Source organism: Schistocerca cancellata, chromosome 2, assembly GCF_023864275.1.
Source record: "Schistocerca cancellata isolate TAMUIC-IGC-003103 chromosome 2, iqSchCanc2.1, whole genome shotgun sequence".
In the NCBI taxonomy this organism is placed as follows: domain Eukaryota; kingdom Metazoa; phylum Arthropoda; class Insecta; order Orthoptera; family Acrididae; genus Schistocerca; species Schistocerca cancellata.
The window spans coordinates 1,147,834,242-1,147,847,584 of record NC_064627.1 but is presented as its reverse complement, the minus strand read 5'-3'; positions in this window follow the sequence as shown (position 1 = coordinate 1,147,847,584).

The window sequence follows — 13,343 nt, the reverse complement described above, 5'->3', positions numbered from 1 at the left end:
GGAACGGTTCATACGATTATCAGCTTAGTACTGGAGGAAGCGTGAGGAGTAAAAATTGTAGAGGGAGACCAAGAGATGAATACACTAAGGAGATTCAGAATTCGGAGATGAAGAGGCTTGCACAGGATAGAGAAGCATGGAGAGCTGTATCACACCAGCCTTTGGACAGATCACAACAACAACAACAACAACATGTCACACAAAGTGAACTATGGAAAGGCAATGTAGTTCGTATCTCTCCTTGGAACACGTGAGCTCATACGCCCCCCCCCCCCTCCCAACACACACACACACACACACACACACACACAAACCAAAAGGCTCACATGACGCCAGTATGTAACATAAGACTATTCGGCATCGTCACCAACAGAACAACATCCTAAGACGAGAACGTCGGTTTCGTAAATTTCGACTCGTCTCAATTAAACATCATGTGACAAGTTCAGCTGTCCCTGCCCTTGCACCAACTACACGATGTTCACTAAATAGACAATTACAAGCACTTTAGAAACATGACTTCTGCTAATTATTATTTACTAATAATAAAGTACAGAACTTCAATATCCGAAGTCAGATTAGTGGAATTAGGAGTTCATTTGGTTGTCAGTAGTTTTCACCTTTTGCGCACTACGACCTCTTTTCTCGCGGTGTATGACCTGTGTCTGAAGTGTATCTGTTGAGTACAGGTGACTGAAAAAGACGCGTGTATAGTGTGATATCATTTTTGTGCACCTTGATAATAAGAGAAGGGAGAGGGTGAAGCCTAGTGTGTCTCGAATAGCATTAAGGAGGTCACCGAACTTAACCTCACCACCCTACGAACGTAGCACAGCTGCACCAACAGCGTCGCTATGCCCTCCCTCTCCACGACACAACGCGAAGGTGTTTGGAGCTTGTTTCAGGACAGTCCGGCAATCAGAAACTTAATAATAGGGGTCTAATTTTCCGAAATACTTAGTGCAAAGATCACTAAAAGTGATTGGTTAGAGTTACTTGTGTATTTCAATTAATAATCGTAACAATGACGGTACGGCCTAATCTCAAATGTTCGCATTTAAAGATGTATTATCAAATATGGCGCAAAAGCTATGGTCGGTCTCTAGTCATCTTGACTAACGGCTTACAGAAAGGCGTATGGGTCTTGGAAACCCAGTTTAGTGCCATTTATTTCTACTGAATTTGATTCCGCTGGTTTATTTACTCTTCGAGCCTATCAATTTTACGAGATCCCATCGGATCTGAGAGGAGACTTCATTGCTTGACATGTTAGCGGCTGGTGTAGGACTCATGGATACTCCAGAACGCGTACTGAAGCCGTGCTACCAGACAAAATTTTTGATTACTTCATGTTTTTGAACGCAGAAGCAATGAATCGAAAATCGAGTTCACCTTTGAGACGTTGCAGATTCGGGAGAAGTTCAATGACAGGTTCAGTTGTGTTTCAGCAATAACATGAAAACAGTACGTTTACGAACAATAAATCCTGTTCACAATGACACCTCTTTAGTCCCTATTAGAACCTCTTAAACTGTATGTTTGGAACTTCACAAACACGCCGAATTCAACTGGCTCTGACTCGGAGAGTTTTCTGGCTCCGGTCTCGAGGTTCTTAGAATTACTCTTACTCTGCGGGAAACACCGAAGTTCCTGCCTTGATGAGAGGAGACTTGGGTCTTAAATGAATGGTGCGGGCAGCCATATTAACGCAGCAAGTCTTCTCAGCGCCGAGTAGAACGGCACCTATCCTACTACTGTAGATACGTATATCGGCCCGACAATTCGTTTGACATGAGAGGCAGTGAGCAGTGCGCCATCCAAACTTCACGGCTGTGCGCATGCTCACCATATGTGGATAGCGGCCAATTAACCGTAGCAGACGGAAAAAGCCCTACACGCACAGGCAACGCAGCTACTGGTAGAGTGCGTTCTCGCACGTGCATAGCCGTGCAAGAAAGCGTGGATGCACCTGTGTTACGAACACCGTTGCTGCAGGGTTCTGGGAGCTGCTCTCCCCTTACGAAGCTTCCTCGTGTCCAGGAACGTACACCTACCTACAGCAGAAATGTATCTAGGAGGCATCGTAAGGGATACAGAGGCAATCAGAAGGCTGCTGGTCGCAAATGGAGGGTTCGAACGCTATTTGTGGGAGAACTTTAAACCCCAAATTACGTCGTGCGAGGGTGGAGAGGCAACGGCATGGTGTTTCACGTCTCTAAATCGTGAACTAATTCCCTGAGCTACGGCAATGGCTGATGTAGAGGATACTGGTGAGAGATTCGTCTGTCGCCATCTCCAATCCCCGTTTCGTCACCTGATGCAAGTTTTATGTTGTTTCCTTAAATCACCAGTAAATACGTAGTTTCTTTCTTAGCCCTTTACCTAAAAAAGTGATCTGGGATTTAGTATACAATGCAGTAACCTCTTTACTGAGCAGACCCATTTTTCGGCCGTCGCTAGGAGGTCCGTGGTCCGTGGCCACTTTGAGGTTTTTCGAGAACAGCAGATTATGTGACGACACCAGTGTCACCCTGTGAGTTTCATTCATTCTCGACTCATCAACAGTCATCAACCACAAGTCCACACTTCGTAAGTACTCATTCCACTCTTCCACTCTACTTATGCAACAGGACATCAACATTAGTATGAAGACAATGTTTATGGTTACGGTAAATAAGTCTACGCCTAGAAATCACCTAGATTTTGAACCAGGCACTCAGGGTTTACTGGCTATCCTCTGCTAAGATTCGTTCTCTCCTCAGTCGACCTTGCTAGTACTTCAAGCATCCACCTGTCTCTCAAATCCGTTTCACGAAGACTGCACAGTGTCGGACTGTACTCCCAGAAGTCAGTGTGATAGCTTCTCCAATGCTCACACGGCTCCATACCAGGTACGGCACTAAAATGCATATAGTTTTTACCTGGTTATTTTCATAAGACTTGCCCTTTAGGCAACCATTGGGGATTAGACCTTAAAAGCTACATAAAAAACGCTACCCTGACGTTTTTGAATCGTTTCCGGAGTTTGTACGGAGTCCCACAAGCCTCCAACATCTCTTCTGTCTTTAACATTAATATTGAGCTCAGTGCTACCTAGTTAAAATAAGCACGTAATAAAGAAATTATTATTACGTAATGCAGTGGAAGTTTGTTAGTGAAAGTACCTACAACGTTGAGTTTATGCGTCATTTTCGCTTTCTTTTGAGTCACTGTATTCACGCGTGTCGTGAAGAGGGTGTTGAACATTGTAATGACGACCAAATGGCGGTGTTATTAAACTAATGCTGGTTCATTATGACCAAGATTCTAGCCAGTAGCTGCTGCGGATGTGGCCAGGAGTATGTACTGGGATGTTAAAAAAGTTTCAAGTTGATCACTCATAATAGATATATAAAAGTGTGGTCTCAGCCGGTATAATCAGTCCAAGAGCATTATGTATCTTCCTAGAAGGGCCAGTCGAAAAGAAACGACATTATACGATGATCATCGGCTCCACCACCATCATAATGATCGTCATTATGTGTCGTGCTCTTCCTCTTTACGTCTCACCCAGCATTTTTATTTTGCTCCTTCTTATTTTCTTCTGCCCTTCCACTGTTGTTAGCATTCCTTTTCCTCGCAGTTTTTGTCTCACCTACTTTGTTTTCCCGTTTTAAAACAGGGTTAGGAGACTTACGCATTTTTTTCCGTTACTTCACTGTTTCTCACTTTGTTCATCTACTTTACTTTATCCACATTGAACTAACGTTTCCCTCAACTCTAACTCCATCCTGAGGCATAACGAGCATTTAGTTTCCTGGAAAGCTTGCTTTGCCATAGCAGTTATTGATTTTATTTTCACTTGTCCAGTAATCAGTTAGCATGGTTCCCAAATATCAGTACTGTGCAACCTGTTCTTTGTCATGTTCTCAAATTACCTTACTTTTCTTTGTTTTGGTTTTCATTCCGTTCCGTTACAATCCTTCGTTAAATGTGGATGGTGTTATTTGAAGAGCTATCATTTTATCTCCAAGCAGCAGCATGTCAGTAACAAGTCTGATTCAGTTGATCTTCCGATCTCCAATGCTTACTCCTTCCCACTCCACTTCTAGCGCCTCCAAAGCATTTTATTTTTTAGATTCCCTCTTTGCATATCCATCGACTGGGGTTCTCAGCTGTATTTTGTTAATCGTACGCTAGGTAAATCTCCTCTCTTCAGTCTTTAATTTAAGATAGCCATATCATTTCATCGATTTCGGCATTATATCATTTTTTTTTTTTTTGTGGTTAATCGAAATCCGCGAATGCCATCCAAACACAGTGACGTTTTGATGTAGATGGCGTATGCGGATCTCGATTAATCAGAGGACATATATGGACTTTTTGAAGATGAGATTGTACAATACGGTAGTTGGTCAAGTAACATGATGTTTTTTGAGTCATCAGGCTTCTGACTGGTTTGATACGGCCCTCCATTAATTCCTCTCCTGTGCCAAACTTTTCATCTGACAGTAGCAGTTGCGACATTCGTCCTCAATTATTTGCTGGATGTATTCCAGTCTCTCCCTTCCTCTACAGTTTTTACTCTCTACAGCTCCCCTAGTGCCGTGGGAGATATTCCCTGATGTCTTCGCAGATGTCCTATCATACTGTCCCTTCTTCTTGTCAGTGTTCTCCGTGTATTCGTTTCCTCGTTGATTCTACCGGAGAACCTCCTCATTCCTTACCTTATCAGTCCACCTAATTATCAACATTCTTGTGTTGTACCACATCTCAAACAATTCTATCCTCTTCTATTCCGGTTTTCACACGGTTCATGTTTCACTACCATACGTACACTCTCAGAACTTTCCTCCTCAAACTAAGGCCTATGTTTGATACTAATAGACTTGTCGTGATCAAGAAAGCCCTTTTGGCAGTGCCAGTTGGCTTTTTATGTCCTCCTTGCTCCGTCCGTCATGGGTTATTTTACTGTCTAGGCTGCAGAATACCTTAACTTCATCTACTTCGTTATCACCAATCCTGATGTTAAATTTCTTGCTATTCTCATTTTTGCTACTTCTCATTACTTTCTTCTTTCTACAGTTCATTCTCAATCCATATTCTGTACTCATTAGACTGTTAATTCCATTCAACACATCCTGTAATGCTTCTTCAGTTACACTGAGGATACGTTCACTTTCACTGAGGATACCAATGTCATCAGTGAACCTTATCATTGATATCCTTTCAGCCTGAATTCTAACCCACTTTTGAACGTTTCCTTTTTCCAGTCGTTGATTCTTCAATGTATACATTCATCAGTAGGGACGAAAGACTGTACCCCTGTCTTACACTCTTTTTAACCCGAGGACTTCGACCTTGGCCTTCCAGTCTTATTGTTACTTCTTGGTTTTTGTACATACTGTATATTACCGTCTTCCCCAGTAGCATATTCCTATTATTCTCCGTATCTCGAATGTCTTGCACCATTTTACATTGCCGAACGCTGTATCCAGGTCGACAAATCCTATGAACGCGTCTTGATTTTTTTCAGTCCTGCTTCTATTTTCAACCGCAAAGTCGGAACTGCCTCTCTGGTACTTTTTCCTTTCCTAAAGCCAAACTGATCGTCATTAACGGAGCGTCAATTTTTTTTCCATTCTCACGTATATTATTCTTGTCAGCAGTTTCAGCGCACGAGCTGTTAAGCTAACTGTGCGATGATTCTCACACTACCGAGCGAGGTGGAGCAGTGGTCAGCACACTGGACTCGCATTCGGGAGGACGACGGTTCAATCCCGCGTCCGGCCATCCTGATTTAGGTTTTCCGTGATTTCCCTAAATCGTTCCAGGCAAATGCCGGGATGGTTCCTTTGAAAGGGCACGGCCGACTTCCTTCACCATCCTTCCCTAATCCGATGAGACCGATGACCTCGCTGTTTGGTCTCTTCCCCCAAAGCAACCCAACCCAACCCAATTCTCACACTTCTCAACTACTGTCATCTTCGGAATTCTGTGGCTGATGGTTTTCCGGAAGTCTGCTGGAATATCGCCATTCTGATAATTCCACACACCGATGTGTGTAGTCGTTTTGTTGCCACTTACCCCAATGATTTTAGAAATTCCGACAGAATGTTATCTATCCCTTCTGCCCTATTCGATCTTAAGTCGTCCCAAGCTCTTTTAAATTCTGATTCTAATACTGGGTCCCCTATCTCTTCCCTGTTGAGTCCTGTTTCTTCTTCTGTCACGTCACCAGTGGCCTTCAAATGGTTCAAATGGCTCTGAGCACTATGGGACTCAACAGCTTAGGTCATCAGTCCCCTAGAACTTAGAACTACTTAAACCTAACTAACGTACGGACATCACACACACCCATGCCCGAGGCAGGATTCGAACCTGTGACCGTAGCAGTCCTGCGGTTGCGGGCTGCAGCGCCAGAACCGCTAGACCACCGCGCAGTGGCCTTCAATGTATTCTTCCCACACACCCACTCTCTCCTCTGCATTTAACAGTGGAATTCGCATTGCATTCTTAATGTTAGCGCTCTTGTTTTTAATTTTACCACACATTGTTTTGACTTTTCTATATGCTGAGTCAATCCTTCCGACAACCATTTCTTTTTCGATTTCTCATGCACCCATTTCGCCTTAGCTTCCCTTCACTCCCTGTTTATTTTATTCCTAAGGGACGTGTATTTCTATATTCCTGAATTTCCCTGAACATTTTCGTACTTCCTTCTTTCGTCGATCCATTGAAGTATTTCTTCTGTTATCCATGGGTCCTTCGCAGTTCCCTTCCTTGTACCTTAAATAAAAGACAAGTGAGTCGAAATTTACCCAGTGTACGTTTCTTCTAAACGTCTTCAACAGCAAAAAAAAAAAAGAGAGCTTATACGCAACCAGTTAAAGACACCCTTCGGCCAAAAGCGTGGTGCCCACAGGCCCGTAGACCAACAGGGCGGGCCCCGTCGATGTGCCCGGGGCGGCGGCAGGCAGCCAGGGCAGCTTGTAATTCGCCGCATTAATTACGAACGACCCGCCGGGACAAGAACACTTTGCAAAAAAGAATAAGAAGGAAAATGAAAGCGAAGAAAAGTGCCAGAAACTGCTCACCAAATTGCGGTTGTGTTCCGACCGGAGATATTTATTATCATTGGAACTAGCATGGCGGCTACGATAAAAATTATGTAGATTTTATACCCAGCTTATCGCAGCGATGACTGAAGCAGTATTAGCTGCCCTGTCCACTGCTGCGACGCTATTAACATAACTCGAAGACAGGGCCCAGGTGTTCCACAACAGCAGTTTAGCTCGGAGAGAACGTCGTTACGGGGCACCGCACTGGAAATTACGGAACGCAGGCTGATAAAGTGGAATACTCCGAAATCACTGGTCCCGGAGATTAAGCTGCTGCGATTAGCTTTCTATACACCATAAATTACAAGCAGCGTTTACCGCCTTATAAGTAACCTCCTGATCGTAATAATAAATCGCAATTTGCCAATCGGCGCGGCATTTGTGACGGAGCACGGCGCAAACAATGAAGTCCAGAATGCAAAATACCCGTCACGTAATACATGCGACTACTTGACAGCAAAGACCTCTTCCACGATGTTCAGACAGACTCGAATAAGCAATCGTACTGCATTTGTAGCAACAACACTAAAAGAATACAAAGGGCTATATACACTCCTGGAAATGGAAAAAAGAACACATTGACACCGGTGTGTCAGACCCACCATACTTGCTCCGGACACTGCGAGAGGGCTGTACAAGCAATGATCACACGCACGGCACAGCGGACACACCAGGAACCGCGGTGTTGGCCGTCGAATGGCGCTAGCTGCGCAGCATTTGTGCACCGCCGCCGTCAGTGTCAGCCAGTTTGCCGTGGCATACGGAGCTCCATCGCAGTCTTTAACACTGGTAGCATGCCGCGACAGCGTGGACGTGAACCGTATGTGCAGTTGACGGACTTTGAGCGAGGGCGTATAGTGGGCATGCGGGAGGCCGGGTGGACGTACCGCCGAATTGCTCAACACGTGGGCCGTGAGGTCTCCACAGTACATCGATGTTGTCGCCAGTGGTCGGCGGAAGGTGCACGTGCCCGTCGATCTGGGACCGGACCGCAGCGACGCACGGATGCACGCCGAGACCGTAGGATCCTACGCAGTGCCGTAGGGGACCGCACCGCCACTTCCCAGCAAATTAGGGACACTGTTGCTCCTGGGGTATCGGCGAGGACCATTCGCAACCGTCTCCATGAAGCTGGGCTACGGTCCCGCACACCGTTAGGCCGTCTTCCGCTCACGCCCCAACATCGTGCAGCCCGCCTCCAGTGGTGTCGCGACAGGCGTGAATGGAGGGACGAATGGAGACGTGTCGTCTTCAGCGATGAGAGTCGCTTCTGCCTTGGTGCCAATGATGGTCGTATGCGTGTTTGGCGCCGTGCAGGTGAGCGCCACAATCAGGACTGCATACGACCGAGGCACACAGGGCCAACACCCGGAATGATGGTGTGGGGAGCGATCTCCTACACTGGCCGTACACCACTGGTGATCGTCGAGGGGACACTGAATAGTGCACGGTACATCCAAACCGTCATCGAACCCATCGTTCTACCATTCCTAGACCGGCAAGGGAACTTGCTGCTCCAACAGGACAATGCACGTCCGCATGTATCCCGTGCCACCCAACGTGCTGTAGAAGGTGTAAGTCAACTACCCTGGCCAGCAAGATCTCCGGATCTGTCCCCCATTGAGCATGTTTGGGACTGGATGAAGCGTCGTCTCACGCGGTCTGCACGTCCAGCACGAACGCTGGTCCAACTGAGGCGCCAGGTGGAAATGGCATGGCAAGCCGTTCCACAGGACTACATCCAGCATCTCTACGATCGTCTCCATGGGAGAATAGCAGCCTGCATTGCTGCGATAGGTGGATATACACTGTACTAGTGCCGACATTGTGCATGCTCTGTTGCCAGTGTCTATGTGCCTGTGGTTCTGTCAGTGTGATCATGTGATGCATCTGACCCCAGGAATGTGTCAATAAAGTTTCCCCTTCCTGTGACAATGAATTCACGGTGATCTTATTTCAATTTCCAGGAGTGTATATTCATTACAATGGATAAACAACAGGTTTTATCATTCAGTTTGGTTAATGAACTTGTAGAAGAACAGTGACTCCAGTTCAAGTGAAGAGTCCATCGTGCCCTGGAGGAGTGTGTCTCCATCAAAGTAACTAAAACTCGTCACATTGGCCGAGGTCGATAACGGGCGCCTGTGCAGCGCTGCTCGACTTGTAGGAAGGCCGTCTGTGCTCGGGAGGTGGAGGAGACGTCCATCGCCAGTAGGGCGGAACAGAGGTGCTGGCGCCGAGTTCTCGATCGCCGAACCTTGTGCCAATGTCCAGGATTAAATTTAAAAACCCTCCTCAGTGTCTTCTGAAATGACAGCATGAGGCGATGTTGACGATGATCTATGTGGGAAACTGACAGGAGAATGGATTCGTAGGAGGGCTAAAATAGTATCTCTGGTCATGTGTTCCGAGATTTCGCCTGATTTCATGCTGCCCACATAACGTAACTGTCGTGCATTTCCTTCTTCATGACAGTTCTCGGCCGCACGGCGCAGGGGCAATGAAAAAGCTCCCGTAGCATTTTCGGTGGGAAGTGTTTTGAGTTTCATCTCTGCTCACACGACCCGCTGCTCATGGCGACAACGGCTTGGCACAGACAACGAGCTGCAGACCAGCGTACAGAATGGCAAAAAGCACAGGCGGCTGACGTCTGGAAAGTTGGTACACTGCTAAGACAAATCTGAAAGTCGGAGCGGCGACTTTGCAGAGAAGTAGCTGGAAACTGTTGCTAAGTGTCGCAAATAAAACGTTTTTGATTTTCACTGTGGTTTCCATTGCGCAACCGATCGGACCCTAATAATCGAACAGCCCTCGTTTGTACGATTTTTATGAGCAGCCTTTGGCAGTGTCTGGCTGGAGAGGACGAAACCTATTACGTCCTTCAAAGTTACCTCAATGTTTCCATTGCATAGGTATGAAATAACATAAACCACCGAAAGGTATTTATGTTTATGTTACTGCGTCTCTCGACTGGATATGAGTCGCCAAAGTATCTCGGCTTCTATATTGACAAGAAACCTAAAGGGCTTTCTGTATATTGATGGCAACTAGCCCAGGCTCAACAAAGCTATTTAACTCTGTCACTTCCTGAAATGGAACGGTCTGAACACCTTCCACTCAACGAGAGTAATCGATAGAAAAGTCATTACGGCTATGTTTTTAACACACGGTCCAAGTCAGTTGGTCTAATCTCTCTCTCTCTCTCTCTCTCTCTCTCTCTCTCTGCTCTTTCTCTCTTTCTCTCTCTCTCTCTCTCTCCCCCCCCCCCCTTTGTTTAACCCGGTGTCTCTCCTATGGCTCGTCAGGCGCATTTTCTCTGGGGTTTCGGCAGATGTTCGCAATTTCGTTTACGCAACCTGTAGCTGGTGTCAACCCCATCAACTCCTGCTCATCACGTCTTACATATGACGCCCAGCGTTGTGGGAAAGAGTCGGTTTGTTTCCCATTACAAAGAAAACGATTTTTAAACAGGAATTTTAAATGCCTGTTCGATACAGCGCTCCCATATTAGTCTAGTGCCTTTTTCATCTTATTGCGTCTTCTTCTTTGGAAACAAGCTAGTTCCATTCATTCACGGTACACTTGCTGTTGACAACAATAGTTCCCACTTTACTTTTACCAGTTCTGTTAGTATATTCAAGTAAAACGAATAGCACGCTAAAGTAATTTGGGACCACTCTGTCGAATGGCCCGTAAAATACCACTTTAAAAATGATTTCGTTCGTAACGAGAAACAAACTGGCGGTTTTTTTAATTGGCGCTGGATGACGTATGAAAGACGTGATGCCCAGCATTTTTTTGTGCTGACTCCAGCTAAAAGTTGCAAAAACAAAATTGCGAATATCTGCTGAAACGTCAGAGAAAATGCGCCTGACGACTGTTAAGAGAGACACCCTGTAAATATAATGTGTGTGTGTGTGTGTGTGTGTGTGTCTGTGTGTGTCTGTGTGAACGCGCCATGATGCAAATTGCACCATGGTTTCGAACGACCATTGTTACGTGACCAATATCAGGGTTGTGTTACACATTTAACAGCATTTTACTCGTGCTTCTTATCAACAAATAACGGCAGTTTCACATTCCACTAAAAATCTTATAGTTAACATTATTTTTCCTTTTTTATTGATCAAAGATTGTCGTTTATATCAGTCATTCTAGATAAGCAATTGCTCTAGACGTTTTGCATTACGGAAGTGCGTCTCTGGTATTAGTCTTAAATATACCGCTACAGAGAAATTTTGTGCAACCTGAAGCAAACGTCGTCCACTACCACAGCTTGGATAATATCAGTATATCACAAGGCAGGTCGACATCTGGTTGTCTTTTCTCATCTTGGGTACTAAGGCAGAACCAGAAGAGAACTGAGAAGCAACTGACAAGTAGGCAGATTTGGCACACACACGGATACATTCCTGCACGTAGAACGGCACCTCTCTTCTTACAGCGTGACAGCACGGAAAAAGTCGCTTCTGGCGGAAGGCTATAAATCAGGACTGAGGCCGGCAGCCAAATTAGAAGTATTAGCGCTTAGCTCGCTTTTCTGCCTGGGAATACCGAAACTTTCTACGCCGTGCGTCTGCCGTTCTTAAGCGTGTCGGAACGGTGAGCAAAGGCGGGCAGGTGAAAAGCTCTGGAGGGAAGACGAAACAGAACGCGACGGTGTGGGAGGTGGGAGAGAAGTTGGGAAAAGCCCAACCAGTGCACGGATCTAAAAAGAAAAGCGTAAGCTTGAACTGAGAAGGCTTATGCTCTCCGGATGAGTTATTTGTAGCAAATACACGTTTTCCTTTTTTTGCTAGCAATAATTTAATCAAACATTAGGAAAGGCGAGTGGCAACTTTTTCGTTACAAATTGCCTGTAGCAGTTTAGCTTGTGATGTTGCTTCCACACTTATATTTGACGCTTGATTTCCTGTTGGAATCTTACAGTGCAGCTATTTCAGAAAACTGACATTCATAGTAGAAGTCCTATTAATGCTGCCGTTTTATAAAATAACGAAATAAAAAAATATAAAACAAATGTAAGCACACCGGGAAAAAATGGATCACCCCCATGAGAGACCACGGTGATACCGTGTAACATCGCTCCCTTCATTGGTAATGGCATCGGTTCCGTGGGCAGGACACCGTATCCAGGTGAAGCAATTCATTGATGATGATACGCTGCAGAGTGACCAAAAGTATATAGCTGTTGATTGCTACTTTCCACCCGCCATTCGAAAAAGTCTTAAAAGAAGACCAAGCAGCAATGGGATTTGTATATATTTTTTAAAAAAATATTTGTAGTACATGAAGTTCAGAACTCAAACGTCAATTGCCAAAACAGTTCAAAGGAACTCTCAAAAGTTCTCGAGAAAAGCGACTTTGAAATAACCCGTGTGGCACTGTTGTTAAATGTTCATCTGCCACGTGAGTGGCCCAGGTTCGATTCCTGGTTGATGCTAATTTTCAAACAAAGGTGCATTTTCTAAGGGCACATCCGTGAAGCGTAAAATACAGTGACGAAAAAAAAAAAATCCCAAGACCAAGAATGGGTTGTGCGAGATAAACAGAAGTCGGTAGGCGTGTTTCTACATCTGGAAGAGTTGTGCGAGATAAACAGAAGTTGAGGGGCGTGTTTCTACATCTGGAAGAGTTGTCTATTCAGATTTCGCGCCATTCGCATAAGAGTGGCGCCGGTAGCAGACTATGAGGATCAGATTTGCCTTAAACAGGCGCTGTGGCGGCTGTATTGACCGGCCGAGTGCAACATGCATTCAACATTCTGGCGATTACACCAGTTACTAATGTACCAGAAATTCACATTTGCAACGGCTTTTCTTGTGCGTACATTAACCTGTGAAACTGCAACGTTAATCACTTAAATATGCTACCTAGAAAATGTGTTCCCGAAAATTCATTACTCTACATTAATTATTTCTTGGTGATGGGATTTTTTTCCGCCAGTGTACACAAAGGTGAAAGAACGAAAAATAATTGGTAGTGGTCTAGACTGTCAATTGATGTATCTCTGGTTCGTATCTCATTTTGGTCACTACGTTTTTCGTTCTATTCAAATACACACCTGTTTTAAATAAGAAATCCATCAGACATACGCTGCTTAACACATATCTGTCATTTTACTGAAAAATGCACGTCTTCTTATATGTATTTACATACCACACAGAAAAATCCAATTTTCATCGCAAATATAAATTCTTATTTACTGATCTTTAATAAAAGATTGTTAATAATGCAGCTATA